Here is a 23839-nt window from a genome sequence, read left to right as displayed (position 1 = left end):
TTTACACAAAGTAGTTGCTCAGTAATTGTTTGTTATGTGTCCACTGAGTAATTGCTCCAGGACCTATTTGAGCCCAACTCTACCCACCTCTAAATATGTAAATTTGAGTTCTTATATCCTATTTTTTCCCACTACTTTTCACTCCTATTGGGTCATTTTAATTAATGCAACTGACTTTTGTTGAAGGTATACTGTGGTTAATGTTTGAAACCAAGATCCCAAATTTGTTTCTACTGCTCTGGCTGCCATGTTTGATTCTTAAGAAATTCATCAGAAGCGACCCACCATTCAAACCCACACTGTGTTGCTGGTAGGCTTCCACTGTGAATCTCTTTGTTTGGTCTATCAGCCTCAAGGATCTTCTGTACGTGAGCTTAAGACCTCGAGAGGCCAGGCCAGGGCTGCCTGCTCTACACTTCCTTTTTCTGAATGCACCCGGGCCCACTCGCCTGTCCCTCTTACTACAGAGAAGCCAGGAAGAAACAAATGGATTTTTGCCTCTTTACACTCACATTCCAAAGGTTCTGCTCCTACCTGATGCCATGTGAAGTCCAGTGCCCCTCCAAGACTCCTGAGATTCTTCATGGTCCCTTTGGCTCTGAGTCCTAGCTTTTCATGAACTTGTGATATCACTTGTGTTTGTTTCCTGTGATGGGTTGTCTCTTTTCTTTACCCCATTTCCAGGATTCGTCATTCACCCCAACCCAAGCCAATCCACAAGGCTTTTCCCCAGAATTTGGGATAGTGGAGATGTATGTCACCATAAGTCTAGCTGTTCTTTTCGTCCTAAATATTATCTGCTTCTCTGTTTTCTAGGTCAGGCATGTCACTCTCTTCTGGTATGCCTTAAAAATCAATAGCTTGCTTTATTAAGCAGAAAATAGCCGAGTTCGCCTTCCTTGTAGTTCTGGGCCTCTGCCTGTCCCAAACTCATCCATTCTGGACAAAATAAATTGTTCGTAATGGGTTTCTCCATTTCAGCAGTGTACTAAGGGGGTGATGGAGGATGGGAGTGGTCTGCCCTGGGTGCAATAAGGGAGCGCCTGGGTGTAAATAATTTAAAAGCAATAATAAACTCAACTGAATATTCATCTGCTTTCTATTATCACCATGTACCAGCAATTCTAACAATCTCAGCAATAAAATACTCCTCCCCACTGGAACCACTCCCACGGTTACCCTTGCCCAGTAGGACCCACTCCCACTGGTACCCTTGCCCACTGTGCTCCACTTTGGTAGGCACTGCTCCAGTTAGGAACACAAAACATGCAGGCACCTTGAAATGTCCATTGTTCTCATCCGCTCTGCCAGGGAGATTTCATTTTTCAAAGATAGCCTGGAATTCTTTTTTCCATTGGCTTCTATGCCACTGCTCTCTCCTGGTTTTTCTCCACTGCCTCTACCTGTATTTCGTTAGTCTCCTTCCAAAGTTCCCCCTTCCCTGTGATAGACTCCTTCCCTGAACTAGTCAGGAAGTAGGCATGGTTAGTTGATTCTAAGGAGGTACTTATATGAGCAACCCTTGCCCAAACTTTGCCATGCAAATGGAGCCGAAGGAAAAATAGAGAAGCATCATGTTCTGGAGAGGGTTCCAAGGCATAGCAAGAGAAGTGTTTCCAAAATGGGGACTTGAATTGAGCAAGAAGAGACAGAGTGAGGGAGGCAAGGCTAGTCATCTGCTATGTGATGAAGGCAGCTCTCCTGAGGACTGCTGCAGAAACATTCTATGCTAGATTCATGTGTAGGATTTCAGGAATGAGACAAAGGATACAGCCAAACAGTCTTTGGCAGAATTATATGACTCCACAGCTCAGCAGAAGGTTTGAATCTAGATAACTGAGGTGATGGTGGGAGTTTCTAGGTCGGAAAGGCAAAGATCTAGGAAAAACACTGGGAGTAGGTAACCAACCACAGCAGCCTGTGTGTTCCTCCCTTCTTATATCCCCCAAATGAGAGCTGCTCATCAGTAGTGCCTTATCTCACATATGGCCAGCTAGGGTGAAGCAAAAAGCAATCCACAAGCTGCCTAATGGCCCAATATGTATCAAGGTCTTTATCTAGAAGTAAGTGTGTAAAGAGTATCTCAGCACTGTGGACACGGCCAGAGGGCAGGGTGCAACTTCAACACCTTGGAGAGTGGCCAGAGGTGTTGCTGATATCTGGGAGGGAAGAGAAACAAGGAAATGCAGCCTCTTCTATCATATGCATTTGTAGGGCAGAAAAAATCTAAACACCCACACTATGGGCACTAGCAAGGAAAGGAGTCATTCTCTCAGATCGGGAGGGAGAACTCTCTGATCTTTCACTACCTTCCATGAGGTTTATCATTCGGAGACACGAAGCATCAGTCACTCTGACCCCACATGCAGCAGGCACCTGAGGCCTTCCCAAAGCGGGTCCTCAGCACCCACTTTATTCCACTTCACTTCCACTGTGGGAGGTTGAATTCCATGCAGTATCTAGCTACATCCACATATCCGTGCCTCCCTTCCCTGCTTTCCCATTCACATCTCCATTCACCAAAGGCTGGCTCTGCACTGGCATCTGACATCCCCACATGGACTGCTGTAATCAGATAGGAAGCTCCAGTCAACTGAAGCATCTCCAAGAATCCGAGTGGCTACCAGGCTGCAGGAAGGAATCAACTCATCTCTTTGGGTGTCCTACCAAGACAGACAAGAAGAACACTACAAAAAAAAAAAAGAAAATCATATATGATGAGGGTATTTTATTTATATATTGGAAGAAGTGGTGTAAAATTTTGAGAATGAGGACTCCTTATGAAGACATAAAATCCACAAGTTATAAATGATTAGATTGGTATATTATACTATCATTTTTTAATGTTTATGATAAAAGTTACCAGAAAGAAAATGCAAATGATAGCGCAGACAAAATACTTTTAATACATGTGATACACAGGTTAGTATACCTAATATACAAAGAATGCCTACAAATTTATTTTAAAACAGACTAAAAGAAAAATGGGCAAAGGAGTTGAACAGGCCATTGATAAAATGAAGAAATGCAGATAACTAACAAACCTACAATAGGAAACTCAATCTCACTAGTAGGGAGATGTAAATTAACACAAAAATGAAATAGTTTTCACATCTAAGATTGGCAAATATTTAAATAATTTTAATAAAAAAGATTTCTATTTTTATTGATTTAAATTGATACATAATAGATGTACATGTTTTCAGGGTGCTTGTGATAATTTGATATGTTCATACAATCAGCAGTGTAACTGGGATATCTATCACGTCAAACATTTATCCTTTTTTCATGCTAGGAACATTTGAATTGTTCTCTTTTAGCTATTTTGAAATGTACAATAGATTAATATTAACTATATATGGTCACCCTATTGATCTATTGACCACAGGTCTTATTTCTTCTAGTTGCATATTTGTAACAAAAATTTAAAAGAGCTAACATGCAGAACTGACAAAGAGGAAGGAAATAAAACGCCTATGATTTTTGGTGGTGAATGAATCCCTACACTTTTGAAAGATACTTGGACATTTATTTATTTATTTTTTTTTGAGATGAGTGTCACTCTGTTGCCCAGACTGGAGTGCAGTGGCGTGATTTTGGCTCACTGCAACCTCTGCCTCCCGGGTTCAAGTGATTCTCCTGCCTCAGCCTCCCGAGTATCTGGGACTACTGGTGCGCGCCACTATGCCCAGCTAATTTTTTTTTTATTATTATTTTTAGTAGAGACAGGGTTTCACCATGTTGGCCAGGCTGACCCCAAACTCCTGACCTCAGGTGATCCACCTGCCTTGGCCTCCGAAAGTGTTGGGATTACAGGTGGGAGCCACCGCCTCCAGTTGTTACTTGGACAATTTCTAATAAAATCACAAATCCACATACCTATCGGACTAGAAATCTCATTTTGAGGATCTATTCTACAGATAGAAAACAAGCAGTGTTTAGATGCAAAACAAACAATGATTTTAATGGCAAATGGAGTTAAATTGTCAAACGGAAATTTTCCACTTACACTTGCCCCAGAAGATGACAACATAAAATTAGATACTTCATCCCAGCTGATTGAGAAAGAACCATGAAATTGAGTGACCCTAAGAAGACAGACCTAACAGAACTACTGGAAGATCTTTGCTGACCAGTGAACAATGGAAGAGACACATGGACTCATTCAATCCTTAATTAGCATCCTAGCCTGAACTCTCCCTTTCCTAGCACTCAAACCCTCCTAACTTTTCCCCTCTGCAAAGTTCTCAGTGGATGTATTCACTGATGTGTACTCCTTGCCAGGCACTTTAATAAACGTTTTATTTTTTTCAATGCTCTTGTGGTTTTTGTCTTATTATTTGGCCAGAAAAATTAAACCACATGAGTTATGATTTGGACATGCTAAATTGTATTGACCACAGGATGTGTCCTGGAATGAGGCCAGCAGGCAGTTTCAGGTCTGTACCCAAAGCTTGGCTTAGGTGTTTGGGAAGAAGTAGATCAAGAAGCCACCAGCAAAGAGGTGTTAGTTGAAGCCAAAGATAGGAATAGGATACCAACTAAGCGAAATGTGTTGCTGAGAAGATAAGAACGCTTGGGTGAAAGCACTGGAAGATTTTCTAAAAGATGCCAAAGCATAAAAGATGAGTGAATATATGATCATTTAATTGAAGTGTTCTATGTTTATTCTTTACTTGCAGCCAACCTCCAATGCCCAGTACCTCCTGTTGCTTATAGTTTTAGACTGTTTTGTCTCTTTACACATCGTAATTTTTTTTCCAGACTTCATTCAGCAAACCAGGGAGCCATCTGGCCACCTCATGATGGAAAAAGCATAAATGTTCTGGGAGGTTCCCTATAAATTATTATTGTGCAGCACTGATAAGGAAACAAGATCTGTCTCTGTTTTAAGGAGGACTCTCAGTCCTCAGGTTTATGTAAAAGGAATATATCTTCATTTAGATTTAACTTAATTTCTATGTGGAGCCCCAGTCTTGCCTCTTTCCCATGGGAAGAATCCCAATATCTCCAGGTTTACCCTGACCCCAGCCATACAGAGGTCACCTTAGTCCTTTCAAGCGAGGCAGCAGCTCTCTACTTCCTCTGTGCCTTTCTTGAGAATCAACTTTATCTTGCTGGGTGGCATGGCTCACGCCTGCAATTTCAGCACTTTGGGAAGTGGAGGTGGGCTGATCACTTCACCTCAGGAGTTCGAGACCAGCCTGGGTAACATGGTGAGACGCCCGTCTCTACACAAAATTAAAACATTAGCCAGGCGTGCTGGTGTGCATCTGTAGTCCCAGCTAAGATTGTGCCACTAGACTCCAGCCTGGGCAACCGAAAGAGACCCTATCTCAAAAAAAAAAAGAAACAAAAAACATCTATTTCCCCTTGCTGCCTGCTCACTGGCCTCAGGCCCCCTAAGACCCTCTGGAGTCCTATCATCCTTTGCTCTTCCCCACTCCTCCAAGAACTCTGCCTGGGTAGCACCATGCATGGCCTGTCTCCTCAGGACCTACCCACTGCTTTGTGCCTCTGGGGCTTGGAAATCACTAGGAGACTATGGCCATTCCTTTCTGGGATCTTCCTAACCTTTCAGACTCCAACACCAGACTTCCTCCCAGCCCCGCACCACTGAAGAGAACTCTGATTTTCGACTCAAAGGCATTCCCTCTGCTATGATGTTCAGCCTCAGAGGCATCTGAGTGTGGGCTTTAGCCAGAGGTCAGCAGATTGTCTTTTGCTGTTGTGCTCCTCCCCTAAGGCAGTTGATTTAAACAGGTCTACCTTCTTGAATGGAGGTGGTAAGGGGGAAAGTTCAGAATTTTTTAAATGAAATATGCAAGGGAAGAAAACATCAATTAGTATCTCAAAATATTCTAATAGTTGTGTTTACTTGTATCTCCAGATCACTCTGTTGTACCCCAAACAGACTCTTATATCAACTGCCAACTAACCATGTCCACTTGGATATCCAAGGGAACATGATAGGATGTGATTTTTGCCCTTTTGAGCATTAAAAATTTTCAGTGGCACAGAACTCCTGACACAAAGGAGAATTAGAAATAACTCAAATCTACACTTGAGCAAGACATATATGGTTTGTTTCTGTGGAGAAAACATCATCTTTCTAGTATCTCCTCAACACAGAGAAGAGCCCTACACCAACTGGGGACCTAGGTACTGTGTGCAGAGAGTAACGTCCTGAAAGCACTAGGGGAGTGCTGTCAGGTGAATAGTGATGGCTTCTGATTGTCAGTTGGAGGGTACTATGCTAATTGGGAACTTTGTGACTTAAACTTAAAAAAATATTTTTTTAAATCAAAGAAACATTTGTAGAGGCAGGTTCTTGCTATGTTGCCCAGACTGGCCTCAAACACCTGGCCTCAAGAAATCCTCCCATCTCAGCCTCCCAAAGTGCTGGGATTGCAGGTGCGAGCCACCATGCCCAGCCAAGAAATGATACTGAAGAGCCCAAGGTATTTGTTAAATTTGTGGAATGGAATTTTATATATATAATATATAAAATATATGTACATATATGGATATAAAATATAAATTATATATACACATATAATTACATGCATATATACATATATAAAATATAATTAAATATATTACATATTATATACTATATATGTTAAATTTGTGGAATGTAATCATATATGTATATAGCATATAATATAGATAATATATATAATATATACACATACATATATGTGTATATATGTATATATGTATATAATATGTTACATAATTTATGTAATTATATATTATATATACATAATATATTTATTATATATGTAATTATGCATTTTAAAAATATATATATTGGTTGTAGGGATGGAGGTGGGAGAAATCTCTCAGTCAACAAAATAGGAATAAAATTCCTAGTGCCAACTAAGGTAGAGGGCAGATCTTTATACTTTCAGGGATCAATTCTATAGTAGGTTACTAGAGAAATGTTTCTGAACAGAGTAGGGGGAGAAATCTCAATGAAAAGCTGCAGTAGCTCTCCTGAGCATGAAGCTGGCAGGTGGTGCCACCTGGTGGTAGCCACTGCTTGCTGTCGATGACCGTTCTTTGCTCCTTGGACAAGGATAAGAGAGAGAGAGAACACAAGCTGCGGGTTCCTTTCTGATGTGATTGATTGTATTTTGTTCTTCACTCTCAGGGATTGTTCCTTTCACTTTTCCATAAAGGAAAGGGGTAACATCTAGTATCTTCTTTATTTCAGTTTTCTTATGGCCATACTAAGGATGCATTTGACAACAAAACTCTCAAAAAGATAAATTGAAGGTGTATCTCTTTCTTGGCTTGCTCCCCCTTTACCAAAAACTTCCTTTTTCAAGTAAAGCTGTTAGTTCTTTGCTTATTTTTATATAACAATATATGATACTATTTTAATTTTAAACATGTCTTCTCACTAAACATCCACATCAGTACATATGTATCTAATTAGTTTTTATCTTCTGTATAGTATCTTAAGATATGAATAAATTATGGTATATTTATTTAGCCAGTGATGTGCCATAGTATATTTAACCATTGGCTTTCTCTCAGTGCTTTCAATTCTTTGCTAGAACAAGCAGTGCTTGCAATGAACATCGTTGTATGTTTTCTGCACATCCATGAGTTTTCCTTAATAGTAAATAAGATGTGGAATTGCTGGGTCAAAGAGTATCTATACTTTAAGTTCTAAGCTACTACCAAAATGTCTTTCAATTCAGCACTGAGATTTTATACCCCCTGTAAACAGTGTGTGGAGTACATATCTGGTCCCCACTTTTGTTCTTTCTCTCTGCCTCTTTCTCTTAATCTCACTCTTTCTCTCTTTCAACCTGGACAGAAGAAATAACACCTTATTACCACTCTAATTTAATTCCCCTTTTTACTAACTAGATTGAAATGATTATATTTCATGGTCATTCATATTATTTTCTTCTGCAAATGTCTATTAATATATGTATACAGTTCAATACTGAATTGTGCATGCTTTTCTTTTTTGCATGCAGGTCTTTGTATATTCTGAATATTAATTCTTGGTTGGACCAGTCTCGTCTTTAATTTTGCTTAAAGACAAATTTTGTTTAAAGATATGATATTCAGAAGCTATCAATACTGATAGAATCAGGTTTATCAATCTCTTCTTTCATGTTTCTTTAAATTTGTGTTTTAAGAAGACTTTACGTACCTTTTATATTTTTTCTATGACTTTATGTTTATATTTATTTAACAATCAAGTACATGTTTCTATAAATGGTTCAAGGATCTATCTTAACCTTTTCCTGAGTGTATAAACAGTGTTTGTTGACTAGTTTACCTTTCTGAACTGATTTGAATAGGCACTTTTTTCACATTCTAAATTTTAATATACTCAAAGGTCTTGAGCTGAGAAGAAATATCTAATTTTTTATTTTTTTAATTTTTATTTTTATTAAAAATTTTTTTTTCGAGACAGAGTCTCACTCTGTCACCCAGGCTGGAGTGCAGTGGTGTGATCTTGGCTCACTGCAACCTCCGCCTCCCAGGTTCAAACGATTCTCATGTCTCAGCCTCCTGAGCAGCTGGGATTACAGGCATGTGCCACCACACCTGGCTAATTTTTGTATTTTTAGTAGAGATGGGGTTTCACCATGTTGGCCAGGCTGGTCTTGAACTCCTGACCTCAAGTGATCCACCCGCCTCAGCCTCCCAAAGTGCTGAGATTACAGGCATGAGCCATCATGCCCAACTTAAATTTTTATTTTTTTAGAGACATGTTCTCACTCTGTTACCCAGGCTGGAGTGCAGTGGCGCGATCATAGCTCACTGCAGCCTCAAACTCTTGGGTTCCAGTGATTCTCCCACCTCAGGCTCCTGATAAGTAAGGACTAAAGGCATGCACCACTACAATTGCCTATTTTTTTTCTTTTTTGTAGAGGCAGGGTCTCACTATATTTCCCAGGCTGGTCTCAAACTCCTGGCCTCAAACGATCCTCCTGCCTTGGCCTTCCAAAGTGCTGGAATTACAGGCATGAGCCACTGTGCCTAGCCCTGAGAAGAGATACCTTGAAGTAGATATGCAAGTTTGGGAGAAATTGGCATTTCCATGATATTTGGAGGATATAACAAGTGAAATCAGTCTCCTAGAGGTACTGTGTAGAATTAGAAGAAAATAAAGGTGATAGAAGACACAATTGAAGGAGGACAGGACATGGGGTAAAGATACAATGTGTGCTGCATCAAAGCTCCCTGTGGGAGCTGCATTCCTACCCTAGGAGGGTATAGAAGCCGCACCCAAAGCACAGGCTCCTGCCTTCAGATTTTGCTCAGATCACCCCAATGCCTCCGGTGGCTCTAAGTTGTCCTTTCACATCCCTGAGTCCCTGACCAGAACTTAACTCCTTTCTAGCACCACTTGCGGAAGGAGAGGTTGGTTCTTACAATTGAAAGGCACTATCAACATTTACAGCATTCAGGCTACAGATGCAAAAAAATCATACGGGGCTGGGGCATGGTGGCTCATGCCTATAACCCCAGCACTTTGGGAGGCCATGGTGGGTGGATTGCTTGAGGTCAGGAGTTCAAAACCAGCCTGCCCAACGTGGTGAAACCCTGTCACTACTAAAAATACAAAAATTGGTTGGGCGTGATGGCGCACGCCCGTAGTCCCAGCTACTTGGGAGGCTAGGGCACGAGAACTGCTTGAACCCGGGGGGCAGAGGTTGCAGTGAGCTGAGATGGTGCCACTGCAGTCCAGGCTGGGTGACAGATGGCGCTATTGCACACTGCACTCCAGCCTCCACAGAGGGAGACTCTGTCTGAAAAAAAAAATACAATGTCAGAAACATTTTGCACAAATGCATAATTGTCCTTCTGAAAATGCCAAAAACACGTTCTTTGAGAAACCCTAGAAGAGAGATTGGTAAGGAAACAATTGCAAATCTACTGGGAAAATGAAGACTGAACCAGAGCAGTGGCAAAGCCTCCAGGGGAGAGAATGGGTTGAAGGATGATTTATGGGGTAGTCTCCACAGGACTTGGTCTCAGTTGGATGATCAGGGTAAGCAAGAGAGAGGAGTCAATGAAGATTCCCGAGGATGTGGTATGAGCAGCTGGGTGGCTGTTTCATCCAAGATAGAAATACAGAAGCAGGTCTACATAGGTAGGAAATGTTAATTTAGTTTAGAACATTGTGAATTTGAAGTCGCTGTGGGGAGATTGTATGGGGATGCCCAGCAAACCAAGAGTTTCTGCACATGTAAGAAACAGGTATGGAAAAAATTCACACACGAGAGACAGGGAACAGGCAGGCTTAGAAACCACTCATGGCCTACATGTTCACATGGATTAGTAGCATCTGAGGGAAATTCTCCAGCAACACACACAGACCCCTGGTTCCTAAGCCAGCCAAGGTTCCCCAAGGCAGCTTACCTGGGACCTTGAGAATCCAGCATGTGGAGAGTCCGGGCTGATCTTGACTCTCCCTGTGGGCCCTCCCTGATGTGGAGCTGAACCAAACCTTGGCAAGCCGAGTACAAATTCAGTAACACTGGAGCCTTCATAACCCATGTCTCTCCTGGGGAAAACAGCAGAGATTAGGAAAGACAGTGAAACCAACTTATCATCAAGTTCTATCACATGTGCATGGGTGGCCACTACTATGGGATCTCACTTAATGTCATCAAGGACATGAACTTGATATGGATTATGATTTTTTCAGTGTTATATGAAATCCTCAGCAAATTCACCTTCATCTTCTCCCCACCTACAGACTACTGCATCTAGCTCCTTCGGCAACAAAAATCTGGGCTGCCACCAACCCCATCACTGATGCTTCCTGGAGCCCATATTCTTGTCCTGAAGCCTTGCCAGGGATGTGATGTTGAGTTCAAGCAGGAAGGGTTCTCAGAACATTCCTCTTGGCTGAAAGGGACTGGCCTGTGACTGGCTGTCAGGCCATGATTTAGTGGGTAGCAATGTGACTCCCGCCTCTGCCTTCCTAAGAAATTCTACTCAGTATCGTTCAGGAGGAAAATTGCTCTGTTCATTTCTTTTGTTTCTGCTCACATATTCTTCCGCTGGCTTTGGAGCACTCTTGAGCTTTTCCTTCTTTTCCCCTGTTCAGTAGTCTCCCTTACAGGTGAAGGATTGAGTCCTAAGACTCACTTTCTCCTTTCCGTGATGGTAACTACTCTCTCTCCAATGTCAAACCAGGGAAGAGACCCACGATTTAAGACAGGCCTTGCTAAGTCATTCACAGAGGGCTTTGCAAAGGGAGTAGCACTTATGCCAAATGGGTGAGATCAAACCACTTCTGGCACTCTCAGCTTTCATTTTTCTTTTTTTTCAAAACATCTTTGTTCAGTTTTTCAAAATGCAGTTCTCTTACCACCTGTGTCCAGTTGTCCTGGGACTCCTGTGAAAATTGCAAATTCCTGTGCTTCACCCCAGACCAGACCTATTCAATCCAATCTCTTGAGGGTGGAGTTTAAGACTCTCCAGGTTAAACAAGCACTCAAGCAGATTCCTAAGTACACAAGATTTGAGAACTGTTATAGGCTGAGAATTTTGATAGTAAATTAACATCTGGTTTTATTTAATTCAGCCTCAAAATCTCTCAGACTAGTGCAAGGCTGGAATTTTTCTTTTCTTTTCTTTCCTTTTTTTTTCTTATTTTCTTTCTTTTCTTTTCTTCTTAACAGCAAAAGGATTTCTTCAAATGTGATCTCAGCCAGAGCTGCTCTGGCTGGGGAGGGAAGTGGTAAGGATTGATGCTCCACCCTCCGATTTCCACCTTAGCAAACTTTCTCTCTTCCTGGCCCTGAAAAGCACAGATTTAGGGATTTGAGAGGCCTGGTTTGAATCAAACACTCATCACTCATTTAGCTGAGCAAAGTGACCTTGGACAAGTTATCAAACTAATGTTCTTCCTATAAATTTGGAACCATTAATAATAGCTAACACAGAGAGTTCTCTCCAGCATGCCCTTGACCTGAATGCATTCCCTTGGTTGGCTGGGTACCAAGGCCCATCAGACTGGAGCCCTCAGCTTTTGTCTCCTCAGTAGAGAAAAGGGTGGGGCATAGCCTCAATCAAATACTGTTTAGTTAGATTTCTGCCACGTCAAAAGTTTATTGACTATAAAATTCTGTCCCTACAATTGCCAGCATTTCACATCTTTTCTGATAAGTTGGCCTAAGGAATGTTGGTGCTATTGGCTAAAATCTAGTGGCTAGTAATTGGCTGTTTTTTTTCTTTTTTTTTTTGAGACAGGGTCTCTCTCTGTCACCCAGGCTTGAGTGCAGCGGCACAATCATGGCTCACTGCAGCCTCAAACTCCCAGCCTCAGGCAATGCTCCTGCCTTAGCCTCCTGAGTAGTTGGGATCACAGGCACATGCCACCACACACAGCTAATTTTTTTAAAATGATTTGTAGAGATGGGGGTCTTTCTATGTTGCCCAGGCTGGTCTTGAACTCCTGGGTTCAAGCAATCGTTTTGCCTTGACCTCCCAAAGTGCTGGGATTACAGGCATGAGCCACCATGCCCATAAAACTTTCTTAAATAAATACTAATCAATAGTGTCCAAAACACTTTTCTCTAAAAATAAAAAAACTTGTTTCAAAGCATTTGCTAAGACAGTATGTTGCTGCAATTTTTCCAAAGCGTCAATGAAGAAATCACTTTATCACTATCAAAAAGTGAGTGGTGTGTTTTACAACTAATACAAGTGACATGGCTACCCTGTGAGGGATTATTTCTAAAGTGTGTTACTGGAGAGTTATTTCTGGACCTGCAGCTCACTCATACCAACAGCATTAATACTCATACCTCAGCATTAATGCTGAGAGCATGCACATGGCAAGCCTGGGCTGACACCTAAGTACTGTTCTCTTTTTCCTTTGGGCAAGTGAAAGGCAGAAAATACAACCTAAGTCATTAATTTCTAAGATCTAAGTTTTAGTTAGTTGTTCAATCTTTTCATCCTTTTTAAAAAGACTATCAAAAGATCTGTTGATGATTTCTTGTATAATTTAATTCATTTTTTGTTACATTTTTAAAATCACAAGTGCATCTTTGCTAATAATTTCAAGGGATATAAACATGTTCAAGCATTTTATACAGATCAAGCAATTATTTTTCCTGCAAATTTAATTTTGAATGGTAATATAGGGTTTTATTTGGCTATTTTTTTAAAAACACACACACACACAAATTACATATCATAGTTGACTAACAGCATAGCAAACACTTGGTTTGTTTCCATACAACATTCCAGAGTTCATCCAAAAAAATGTTTGCATGAGATTTCCTCGGCTTTGGTGTCCTGAGGGCAGGAAGAATGTGCCCTCATTGCCTCGCGGAGCTCCCAGCCTAGTAGTAACTCAATATATATTTACTAAACAGGATGAAGGAAGGGCTAATAATGAATACATGATGAAGCAAAGTAAATAGGCCTCAAAGCTTGAGGAACAGGGAGTTTTCTGAGCTCAGAATTGAAGGTAGAGGCCAGGTGTGGTGGCTCATGCCTGTAATCCCAGCACTTTGGGAGGCCGAGGTGGGTGGTTCACTTGAGGGCAGGAGTTTGAGACCAGCCTTGCCAACATGGCAAAATCCTGTCTCTATCAAAATACAAAAATTAGTCGGGCGTGGTGGCAGGCGCCTATAGTCCCAGCTACCCGGCAGGCTGAGATGGGAGAACCCCTGGAGCCTGGGAGGCAGAGGTTGTAGTGAGCCGTGATTACTCCACTACACTCCAGCCTGGGGGACAGAACAAGACTCTGTCAAAAAAAAAGGTGGACAGCCTGCCTGCTGTGGTGATCAAGCCTTATTCTAACCTGTTTTGTTGTAACTAGCTCAGATTTCACTACAGGCTTGGGAAGAGGCAAGGGCTTAGAAACAGAAAATCTTAGACCGACTATGGAAGGAAGCCCTCACTGTATTCACAGACAGTGCTATCTCTGAGACATCTGAAAGACAGTCCTTGAAATTTAAGGAAATGGACCATGGTTCCTCAGTGACTTCAGCCTGAAAGACTAATCCCAACCCCAAGTAGTGAGCTCAAAGGTATTTGATGAACTTCAGCTGTCCTAACAGGAATATTTGCTTCAGAAATATTATCAACTGGATCCTGTTATGATTCATAAGCATGATGACTGAGTTTTCACCCTCCTGTGTGAGATGTGCCTCCCTCTAACCTTATTACAACATTGACATCTTACTCATTTGACATGAAAAAAATAATATTATCACCTGAACTTCAAGTGTGACTCCAGCAGCTGCCATAAACTTCTCTCAACTCTGGATCTAGTTTGTAGGACTAAATTAACCATTTGTAGTTTCTGGGCAATGTAAGTAGGAAGTGGGTTTTGTTATTGTTATTATTATTATGCACACTTCCTATAGTAAATATTTTTTGTTTTTGTTTTTTGAGCTCCCACATGTCTTGCTGGGTAAACCAAGAACGCAAGGCCCTCAGCCCTCTTTACCCAGGACATTTCTCAGGTGTGGGTTTGCTGTGGCCAACCATAAGAGATGAGGTTGTGTCACTTGAAACAAAGAATAGGTGCATTTATTGCTTCCCGTAAAAGCAGCGTATTCCTTAAGCTCAGTGCTCCTTCACTGTGAAGTGAACTTACTATGTGTGCACCATTCATCTGGGCCTGCGGTGTCACCCATCTGGGAATTGAGGACAAGGGGAACCTTTGCAAACATGCTGATGCTCACGCTATGTCATGAATAATAAAGTGCTTTGTCTCCAGCCCAAGAGTCTATGTCTTCTACCAGTGTTCATGAAACAAGATGCTAACTTATTTACTTTTAAGTAGGGTAAAATCAAGTCCCAGTTCCTTCAATTTTGTGTTACTTTTATAATAGCAAATCAGTTGCTATGATTACAAAATTAGAAAATATTCTTTTCTAACAAATTGTTATTTCCTTCCAAGATTCTCTTGGTAGCCATGATTAAAAAGCACTGATATGTTTCTCTAAACAAAAGACAAAAAATGGGATTCTAAGTCATTATATTTAATACTTCATTTCAGATTTTAAAAAATACTGTATTTCTCAAGCTCGTATTCCTCAGCTCTCAGCAAAATTCAGTTTTCTAGTAAAAATAATTCTCCTGCTTAGACTGAGGGTGGGCCCTGCAGCCATCTCTTTCCATGGTTGGCATCTGCAGTGAGCTCCCCATCTAGCCTCACATATGCCTGATAGTGGGCACAGGTCTCTGTCCACACACTTTGCATTCCTCATCCCCAACCCTCATTATTCAATGGCAGCTAAAGCTGCTAATTTTCCTAGGTCCAGGGGCTTCAACCTTGCCTTCTCTAAACATTGACCTCTATCGTTCCTTCTTAGGGAGAAGCATCATCTTCTCAGAGTCCTAAAACTCATAAACTCTGGACTTGGGTTAGAAGGTGGGTAGGAAGGAGGAACCCACCAACTCATATTTTTAGAAACTTGAAGGAGACCTGCCTAGGGATCAGCTTGGGGAATGCTAAAACCAATGAACCTCTATCTCGGCAAATTACTCTGTAACATCCATACTCAATGTTTTATTCCTCAACTCCTGTGCCCTCCCTAAAAGGTAAAGGTAATAAATAAATACATAAAAACTGGCAATAAATGGAAACTAAATAGTACCAACACTAAAAACTAAACAGTCCTCACACTAATGGTATCATTCAAGTCTCTGGCACTACAGTTGATCTTGAACAATATGGGGATTGGGACACCGACCCCCTCCCACACAGTTGAAAGTCTGTGTATAGGACGGGTGTGGTGGCTCACACCTGTAATCCCAGCACTTTGAGAGGCTGAGGCAGGCAGATCACCTGAGGTCAGCAGTTTGAGACCAGCCTGACCAACATGGAGAAACCCCGTCTCTACAAAAAATACAAAATTAGCTGGGTGTGGTGACACATGCCTGTAATCCCAGCTACTCAGGAGGCTGAGGCAGAAGAATCGCTTGAACCCGGGAGGTGGAGGTTGCGGTGAGCCGAGATCATGTGCCATTGCACTCCAACCTGGGCAACAAAAGTGAAACTCCATCTCAAAAAAAAAAAAAAAGAAAAAGAAAAAAAGAAAATCTGTGTATACCTTTTGACTCCCCAAAAACTTTACTAATAGCCTTACTGATAACATAAACAGTTAATTAACACATATTTCATGTTATAGGTATTATATATGGCATTCTTACAATAAAGTAAGCTACGGAAAAGACAATGTGATTAAGAAAATCATAAGGAAGAGAAAACATATTTACAATTCATTAAGTGGAAATGGATCATTATAAAAGTCTTCATCTTCATCGTCTTCATGTGGAGTAGGCTGAGGAGATGGAGGAAGCGGAGGGGTTAGTAGTATTGCTGTCATTGGGGTGGCAGAGGGAGAAGAAAATTTGCATATAAGTGGACCCATACAGTTCAAAGAGTGATGTGGAAGGGAACAATTATATATCCAAAGGCCAGTTTTCAGCTTCCTCTGCCTGGGCATCTCAGGACATCTTTGGCTGTCAGCCAGCCCTCTCCTACCTCATCAGCTTACTGGCTTCCCGACTCCCTTTGACTCTCTTTCAGACAGCTCCTTCTCTGCATCCCTGCTGCTCATTTCAACCACATATCCCTTAGAAGTTGCTGTTCTCCAGGGCTCTGTCCTGACCCCTTCCTGTCTCACACACAGCTCCTCCTGTGTGGCCTCATCCAGATGGCTCCACTTGCTGTCCCTCTTGCCCAGGTCTGTCTCCTCAACTTCAGGCTCACTTCCAGCCCTCTAGTGGACTTCTTTCCTTGTGTCTGACAGACATGCACCCTAAGCTCAATGTTTCCAGCACACATGCAGCCTGTTCCCACAAATCTGCTCCTTCTCCCATCCTCTATCTCACAGAAATGCCACCATCCACCAAATTCCCAGGAAGGAGTCCAGGGGCTTCCCCCATAACCTGTCAATCACCAGGGCTTGTTAATTCCCTGTCCTCAATGCCCACTTCTACCACCACTTGTCATTCAGCCCCAGGCATCTGAGTCGAGAGCACTGTCACATCTTGCAGGGATCACTGCCTCTACCTCTTAAATTAGCTCCCTAAGCTGCAGCTCCAGCCCATTCTCCACTCTGCAGTGACAGGAAACTTTCTGAGATGCAAGCCTGGCCTTGTCATTCTTTTTTAAAAAATTATCTGAACACTCCTCAGTGCCCTCCTGAAGAAGCTTACACTCATTATTATGACTTCCTAATTCCCTCATTCCCTAAACCCAGCCCACCTCCCACCCTCATTTTCTGCTCAGGTAATATGCAAACAAATAAAGCAAGCTGGATTCCTGATTTTTAAGACTTACAGTTGAGCAGGGGAGGAAAATGAAAAAGCAGCAAACAAACCACTGAAAATATATCTATCATGTATGCTAAGTACTGTGAAAATAGAAAACAGGAATAACAGGAGACTCAATTTGGAAGGGTGGTCAGGGAGTTCGATTTGCTGTTTCTTGAGTTGAGAACCAGGAGGAGGAACAATCTAGGGAAAATTATAAGGATCTGCTTTTGGTAATAAGGATATCTGTAATGCTTTTTTAAAGTATTTGCTGCTGGTTTAAAAATATATGTATATTGTTCAAAGCAGTAACCCTCAGCTTTCTACAAAACTTGTTGTCCAACATAATGTAGACTCCAGGATAACACAGTATTCTACATCTGTCTTCTAACTGGAGTCTCATGCATGGGGCGAGAGGGGAGGAAAACATTCTCTAATTTATTCTGATTAGTCTTAACCTCTTCTGGCTTCCCTGGTTATATATATACAGTATTGTATCCTCAAGACTCAGTTCAAGTCTCCTTTCTTCTGAGAAACTTTCCCAACTGACCTTGCCTGGGCAAAATGCATTCCCATGTGCTATGGCAGTCCACAGAACACACATCCTCCCAGCAATTATCATTTTGTATTATAATGTTGTCTTCAGAGAAAATTATTTCTCTTTGTCCACCTCTGTGACTAGCTTATAGTAGGTACACATTATTTATCTGCTGACTATGTGGAACACCCAACACATGTACTGTGTGACCTTTGCCAAGTCATTGCTCTTCTGTAATCCTCAGTTTTCTCGTCATTCCAGAATAACACAGCCTACAACGTGGTGGTAAGGCTTAACTGAGTATTGATGTAGTCTTAGTAAGAATTGGGTTACTAAGCAAAATATGATGGCATATCAAAACTTTCTATTTATGCTCCAATATTTCTTCTCCAGCTTATCATCTTGGGTGGGCGGTGCCAGGCATTCAACTGTAGAAAGAAACCCTCTAAAGGGACTCTGTAGAAAAGCTACGTGGATCCCCATCTTTTACCATGTATAAAAATCAACTCAAAATGGATTGACAACTTATAGGTAAGATCTGAAACTATGAAACTACTAGAAGAAAGCATTGGGGGAAACACTACTGGACATTGGTCTGGGCAAAGATCTTTTGGGTAAGACCTCAAAAGCACAGGCAATAAAAACAAATATAGGCAAATGGGATTATGTCAAACTAAAATGCTTCTGCATAGCAAAGGATACAATTAACAAAGTGAACAGACAATCTACAGAAGTGGAGAAAATCGGAACTCAAGTCAATAGCAAAAAAAAAAAACACCCCACAAATAATCCAATTTTAAAATGGGCAAAAGACATGCATAGACATTTCTCAAAGAATATATACAAATGGCCAACAAATATATGAAAAAATGCTCAAAATCACTATTCATCAGAAAAAATGTAAATCAAAACCACAATAAAATATCATCTCACCTCAGTTAGAATGCTTACTATCAAAAAGACAAAAAATAATGGATGCTGGTGAGGATGCAGAGAAAAAGGGAATCCCAGCGCTGTTGGTGGGTGGTACAGCACTGTGGAGAACAGTATGCAGGTTCCTCAACAAACTAAAAACAGAACTATCATAAAATCCCATAATCCTTCTGCTGGGTGTATAACCAAAAGAAAAAAGATTAATATATCAAAGAGATATCTGCACTCCCATGTTTATTGCACCACTATTCACAATAATCAAGATATAGAATAAGCTTAAGTGTCCATCAATGGATGTATGAATAAAGAAAATGTGATATACATACACAATGGAACTCTATTCAGTCATGAAAAAGAATAAAATTATCTCATTTGCAGCAACATGAATGGAACTGAAGGTTATTATATTAAGTAAAATAATCCAGGCAGAGAAATACAAATATCGCATATTATCACCATATGTGGGAGCTAAAAAGGTGGGTCTCATCGAGGTAGTGCATAGACTGGTGGTTATCAGAAGCTGGGGGGGTGTATGTGTGTTGAGGGAGCAGGGAGACACAGATAAGTTGGTTGAGGGGTATAAAAATACAGTTATATAGAAGGGATAAGTTCTAGTATTCAATAGCATAGTGGAGAAACTACAGTTAACAATAATTTACTGTATATTTCAAAATGGCTAGAAGAGAATTGTAATGTTCCCAGCATAAAGGTAAATGTTTGAGTTGACGGACATCCCAACCACCCTGATCTGATCATTACATGTTGTATAAGTGTATCAAAATATCACATGTATCCCCAAAATATATACTATGATGTCCCAATTTTTAAAAGAAAGGAAAGAGAGAGACTTTTTAATAAGGGAAGAAAGAGAAAAGCTAGAGGGGACCTAGACCGTCCAGCATTGCTGTGTGGTTCTGTGGCCACCAGAGGACAGTCTAACCACACATGCTGTGGAACTCTGCCTTCCAGAGCCCTGAGGGTGCAATGTTTTCCACACAGCTGAGAAACAATTTTTTTTCTTCCAGCCACGTGGAGGAAAATCATTGTCAAATATATTACATTATCTCCTACCCATTATAAGTTGATTGTTATAACTGTTTCCTGTGAGTTAGTCTCACCATTTTCTGTCATTGTAGGTATCTGCTTAATATGAAATCAATGCATCTTTTTAGTCATTTTGTAGAGAAAAATGCAAAAGAAGTTGGCCAGTGCCCAGCCAGAAAAGGAAAGAGCCTTAGCCAAGTAATTTGGGGAATTTCCAGGCCCACTGATGAGTCCATTCTGGTGCAGACATAAATAAGGGAAGTTGTAGACAACAGTTGTCAAGTTCTCTGATTCCATTGATGAAATCCTCCCTAATAGGAGACTTAGCTTGTTGCCAATAAACACTTGAAACCTATATTAAACTCCCTTTGTTCCATGTTCATCAAGCAACCCCTTCCATATTTGACATTAAATTTTGCCTTCCGAGAGAGAAAGTCGTGGACACAAAGACATAAATGTTCTGGTATTCTGGTCAGCATATTATTTTTTGTTCACTTATAAGTTAATAAACTAGCATTCAGTTTTGTCATATCAATTTCAAAAATTTGGTTCATGTAAGTCTGCCCTAAATGATGTATCTATTTAATGCTGTGCTGAAAATCAGGTTCTGGGCTTCCAAAATCAAAAGTCAGACCCAGGGCCATGACAAATTCTCCAAAGTCAATATTATCTGTGAGGCCTTGAAGTATATATTTTGCCTGGATGAAGGAACTTCATGTTGCCTCATAAGCTCACCCCCACCACACATACACTCCTTTATTCACTATCTATTACTATTTAATAAATTGCTCCTAAATTAAGCAGCTTAAAACAACAAACATTTATTATTATATGGTTCTGTGGGTCAGAAATCCAGAAGTGGCTTAGCTGAGTGATTTTGACTCCAGGTCTTTCACAATGCTGCAATCAAGAGGTTGGCTGGGGCTACAGTCAACTCAAGGCTCAACTAAGGGAAGGTCTGCTTGCCAGCTCATTCCTGTGGCAAGAAGCAGCCTTGCTGGCTGTTGGCTGGGGACATTGGTTCCTTGCCATATGGACCTTTCCATAGGGCAGCTCATAACAGGTACCTGGCTTCCCTCGGAGTGAAGCAAAGGAAGTAAGAACTATCATAGTCAGTGCATTTGTGTTTTTATTTTATTTTTTAAAATTTATTTAATTTATTCATTTTTTCGAGATGGAGTCTTGCTCTGTCGCCCAGGCTGGCATGCTAGTGGTGCGATCTCGGCTCACTGCCACCTCCGCCTCCTAGGTTCAAGTGATTCTCCTGCCTCAGCCTCCTAAGTAGCTGGGATTACAGGTATGCCACCACGCCCTGCTAATTTTTGTATTTTTAGTAGAGACGGGGTTTCACCATGTTGGTCAGGCTGGTCTCAATCTCCTGACCTTGTGATCTGCCTGCCTCGGCCTCCCAAAGTGCTGGGATTACAGGTGTGAGCCACCACGCTCGGCTGTGTTTTTAAAATAGTGTATTGATTTTCATTGTAAAACCAAAATGTACCTATTACAGAAAATGTAGCTAGAAAAATTGCAAAAGCAGGAAACGCGATTAATCTCACCACTCCATCTATGCTTTGTGAGACTTAATCATAAATTCTATGTCTAGGTGAATGTCCAGAAGAGTATGCCCTAGGCTTTATTCTAGGATTTTTGTAGTTTGAGGTCGTACATGTAAGTCTTTAACTCATTTGGAGCTAATTTTTGTATGTGGTGAGAGGTAGTGGTCTAGTTTCATTCTTTGGCATATGGTCAGCCAGTTTTCCCAGCACCGTTTATCGAATAGGATGTCATCTCCCCACTGCTAATTTTTGTAGACTGTTGAAGATTAGTTGGTTGTAGGTATGCGGCTTTATCTGTAGGTTCTCTATTGTGTTCCATTGGTCTGTTTGTTTCTTTTTGTACCAGTACCATGCTGTTTTGGATACTATAGCCTTGTAGTATAGTGTGAAGTCAGATCATGTCATTCCTCCTGCTTTACTCTTTTTGCTTAGGATTGCTTTGGCTATTTGGACTCTTTCTTGGTTCCACATGAATTTTAGAATTGTTTTTGTTTCTAGTTCTGTGAAAAATGATAGTAATTTAATAGGAATGTCGTTGAATATGTAAATTGCTTTGAGCAATATGGACATTTTAGTGACATTGATTCTTCCAATCCATGAGCATGGGATGTTTTTCCATTTGTTTGTGTCATCTATAATTTATTTCAGCAGTGTTTTGTAGTTCTTGTTGTAGAGATTTCATCTCCTTGATTAGGTGTATTCCTAGGTATTTTATGTTTTTGGTGGCTATTGTAAATGGGACTGCATTCTTGATTTGGTTCTCAGCTTGAACACTGTTGGTGAATAGACATACTACTGATTTTTGCATATTAATTTTGTATCCTGAAACTTTACTGAAGTTGTTTATCAGGTCTAGGCATCTTTTGGTAGCATCTTTATGGTTTTCTAGGAATAGGAGATTCTTTTTTTGGATGTGTTAATACATGAATCAGATTATAGTTTCCTCTTGCTGGCATCTTTAAAATAAGTTTTACAAAAAGCTTTTTTTTTTAATTAGTTGAAGGATATGTTAATTAGCTCAACTGTGGCAATCATTTCACATTGCATACATATATCAAATCATCATGTTGTACACCTTAAATATATACAAATTTTTATCTTTCAATCATGTCTCAGTAAAGTTGGAAAAAAAGAATTTTATTATGATCTATACATTTATCTGCAAACTTTATGCATTATCACAATTTAATCCTTATACCAACCCAATGAGGTAGGCATACCTCTATCCTATTACCCATGAAGAAGAAAAGGCAGAGATGGGAACCTCTCTCAAAGACTCCAGTTAGTACATTTCAGAAATTTTTTTTACTGACTCTACCTCACAAATAGATGGAGAGACAGAAAAAAAAATACCACTTTCTATCTCTATTGCCTCTACCTCAATTGTTCCCAAATTGGAACAACTATCAGAATCACCTGGAGGATTTGCTAAAGCACAGATCACTGGGTTCTGTGCCCAAAGTTTTAAATTCAGTAAGTCTGGGGGTGGGACCTGAGAATTTGTAATTTTAACATGTTCCCTGGTTGTGCTGATGTTGCTAGTCAAGGGCTCACACTTTATGAACCATTTTTTTTTTCTGTTCCAGGTTAGCACCATCTCTCTTTTGGAATATTTCAATAATTTCCTGCTTCCCAGCCATTTTCTAAAGTACAATCAGAGTGATCTATCTAATTTTACTTAGAAATATTTATTGGGTGCCAGATACTCTACTAAATATAGAGGATGTAATAACAAGCAAAACCGACAAGGATCCTGATGTCACAATAACCTGAAGCAGCCAGTTTGCCTGGAATACTTTCTTCCCGTGGCTGAACATTATGTAATGATGTTCATGATCTCCTTTCCAAGGGTGTAAAACACAGAAGTAAATAATTAAAGTTCTATTCCTGTAATCAGCTCATAAAACGGTTGAGCCAGCTCTGTGCTCTTTGATTTTGCTCTATGAAGTTGTTTAATAACAACTTAAGTTGGAATAATTTAAACTCCAGCTTGTTCTCCAAATTAAGATAAGGTCAAAACGGCCTGATAGATGTTGGATGAGCAAGAATATGGGAGAAAATTAGATAAGATTCTTTAGGTTCATTCTTCCAATTTTGTAAAACTCTATACAACTATTCCTTCATCTGTAGAAGAGGAGAGGGCGGCAGGAGTGGCTTGGCAATGTCTAGTAAATCCTCCTGTCCTCCTGTGAAGGTCTGTCTTTTATTTCTCTGCCCCTACCTGTAGGACCAATCCCAGCAAGAGTGAAGGCCACGTGTTCTGGGCATGGTTAATACAGAAAAATCTTCACCACTGCCAGTCATGATTATCTTTGCCTCTCTTCCCTTTTACTCTTAAGGGCTTGAAGTCTAGTTTTTCGGGTAGGTAGAAGAGCCAAAATATTGCTCATCTGAAATTTTGGTTGTGAGATTCCTTGTCATTTATAGAATAAATTCTTGTTCTAATCAAAGAAGCTAGAGTTAAAATAGAAGGCCCTGTCTTTCTTCACAGCAT

The 23839-nt window shown here is 40.6% G+C and overlaps 1 protein-coding gene and 2 non-coding genes across 3 annotated transcripts in view; 2 read left to right on the top strand and 1 right to left on the bottom strand.

Annotated features, from left to right (window-relative positions):
* Window positions 1-23839, bottom strand: part of EVA1A (eva-1 homolog A, regulator of programmed cell death) — a 155648-nt gene that overhangs the window by 129571 nt on the left and 2238 nt on the right. The window contains exon 2 of the mRNA XM_055378158.2: window positions 10399-10543. The gene's annotated coding sequence lies outside the window, so the exon portion shown is untranslated. The remainder of the gene's footprint in view (window positions 1-10398; window positions 10544-23839) is intronic.
* On the top strand, window positions 6899-7114 carry LOC115933679 (small nucleolar RNA U3). The gene has a single exon (XR_004069533.1). It is a non-coding gene; the product is annotated as a small nucleolar RNA U3 (small nucleolar RNA).
* Window positions 14095-14198, top strand: LOC115933655 (small nucleolar RNA U13). Its single transcript, XR_004069519.1, has one exon. It is a non-coding gene; the product is annotated as a small nucleolar RNA U13 (small nucleolar RNA).

Source organism: Gorilla gorilla, chromosome 12 (genome assembly GCF_029281585.2).
Source record: "Gorilla gorilla gorilla isolate KB3781 chromosome 12, NHGRI_mGorGor1-v2.1_pri, whole genome shotgun sequence".
NCBI classification, from domain to species: domain Eukaryota; kingdom Metazoa; phylum Chordata; class Mammalia; order Primates; family Hominidae; genus Gorilla; species Gorilla gorilla.
Note: the sequence above shows the minus strand (reverse complement) of the source record. Positions and strands in the feature narration are given on the sequence as shown.